This window comes from Sinocyclocheilus grahami, unplaced genomic scaffold, assembly GCF_001515645.1.
Source record: "Sinocyclocheilus grahami isolate Dianchi unplaced genomic scaffold, SAMN03320097.WGS_v1.1 scaffold2416.1, whole genome shotgun sequence".
In the NCBI taxonomy this organism is placed as follows: domain Eukaryota; kingdom Metazoa; phylum Chordata; class Actinopteri; order Cypriniformes; family Cyprinidae; genus Sinocyclocheilus; species Sinocyclocheilus grahami.
The window spans coordinates 13,687-16,160 of NW_015507595.1; positions in this window are offsets into that span (position 1 = coordinate 13,687).

A 2,474-nucleotide genomic window follows, 5' to 3' on the forward strand; every position below is an offset into this window, starting at 1 on the left:
ACAAATCACATCAAAGATTACCATGGTAATATCATTGAACTTTATGGGGCTTTTCATACATTAACCCTGGGTCATTCTAAACTCAGGTTAACATGTTTCACTGACACTGTTCATTTCTTATCCTGGGTTAAGAAAAAATCTTGGATATTCAGGTTTTGAAGTTGTATTCATTAAATATAAATTAGTCATGTGGCTTTGACTGAAAACATGATTCATTCAGGAATAAAATAAAAAGCATATGGTTTTCAACACCTGTCACAACCAGATCTAGGAGTGTGTCTCTACGTGAAAATGCAGCATCACTCCAAGAAACATTTTTCAACATTTCAAAGAGCTTAAGGTTTATAAGAAGAGCAGAATCACAGCCAACAGTGTTAATAGTGTTACTGGAAAAAACATGACAATTTACCTCCCCCACATTTATTCATTTAGCACATACTTTTATCCAAAATTACTTACTAATTAGGAACATTACAAAGCAATAATCATAGTATAAAAATGGCAAGTTTAACATATAAATTATAATAATACATAAAGCTAGAGTAGAGGTGAAATCAAGATAAGAAAACATAAGAATTATATGCTTTTAACGTCTTATAAACGAAAAGTCAGTTTGCTGTAAGAAGGCAAGCCTGCTGAGTTTAAGGCACTCCTTCACTTTCATTGTGATAAATTTAAAGTTAGAAGACAGAAATACTTCAAAAAGGCATACTTTTTTCAACTCGTTTCTTTAGATGCAAATAAACATGTTGCTACGAGGTAAACATAATTAAGAAAGCAAACATTTCTGCAATCATGGAGACGGAGCAAACTCTGTATCCAGATGATTTGCTGGAAGCCAAACCGCTCAACAGCTATTTTAGTGCTGCTGTCACACCCTCAAACTGTTGTTTTACACGTATGCAGCATGCAAACAAGCACAGCCGGTATCTACTGGAATGTGGAAAGATGAGAATGTCCAAAACCGTTTGTCAAAATTACCTTTCAGCAACATTTCAAATCAGCACTAAAATCTGACAATAATGATTTCATACATTTAGCTTCTTTTATAATATGTGAATAAAAACCAAAAGGCGATTTTCTCTTTGAACTGTAAAAGCGCTTCATTCCTACAGTACTGAGTGTGAGGATTTTTCTCCTCTCGCCTCTGTTTACAGCTATTCCACCAATTCTAGTTTGACAAAAACACATCATTCAGGATTTAAACCACAGAATTTTCTGAATGAGTAAATTAAATGTTACACGTGATTCTAAATGATGCTAGAAAAATCAGACCTTTATTAAAAATAAGCATTGCATTGTCTTACAAAACAGCAGAAAGTACACAGAATATAATGCAAATGAATTGAGTAAAGTTCTTTGATTCAGGCTGAACAAAGTTGAGAGCTGCATGCTTTTATTAAGAATATATTTAAGAATAATATTTAAATGTGTCTTGTACATTGTGTAAGTACATTGTACATATTGTGATGAAACTGACTGGACAGAAAAACTATCCCAGCGTCCAGACTCTTTTCAAACAATCTACATTGAAAGAGGCTAGAAGGATTTTAAGTGATCCGTCTCATGTACTTTATTCCTGCTATGAACAGTTCCTCGTTGTAAACTAAACCGGTTCAAGACTTCATTTGTGCCTGTGTCAATTAGATTGTTGAATATGGACTGATGATGCCTGATGCCTTCCTTACTTCTCTGTGTGGAGTTGTTGTTTTTTTTATCTTTGTGGGTGGGTATGGTATTTTTAATATTGTAGGTGTATCAGTTATGTTGAGATGCTGGCTATTGATTCCACTTCAAATTTCCTTATCAGGGACAATAAAGAATATTTCATTCATTGCTTGTGAAATTTAAAGAAAATTAACATGGCTGCTACATGAAAGCATAAATGATCCTGTAGTTCATTTGAGAGACTGATTGATATCAGGGAGGCTAAACAAACAGCAGCTGTCATTTGACTGATTGCCAAAATGTCAAAGATACTTGTTTACTTAGATACAGGTTAAAGTCTGATATGTCATCTCTACAGAATTTTCATCTGAGGGGGAGACCATTACAGGAGTATCTTAGTGAAAACGATGATCTCCAGGGTCTTGTTTTTCAGTGTAATGGCATATATCACTCATTCAATAATGAAGACATTGAGAATCGCTCTCAGGTCACTGAACTGCTGGAGAAGATTGAGGTGATGGTGAGAGAAAACAAAGGACAGCACTACAGCAATAAGATGTACCAGGAAGCTCAGAGAAAGAAACCTTTCTGTAAGTGTATCTTTCTATTCTTTTGAAGCATAATACAACCGTGAGCTACATGTATCAAGTCAGCTACACTCCAAATGCCAGAGCTCTTTCTTAAATAGTACAGTTATTTTTACATGCTGGTTAAATGCTGTGTTTAATCACATATATTTTAATCTGATTCACAGCATCGAGATCTGAACTCAGGATTGTTCTGCTGGGCAAAGCTGGATCAGGAAA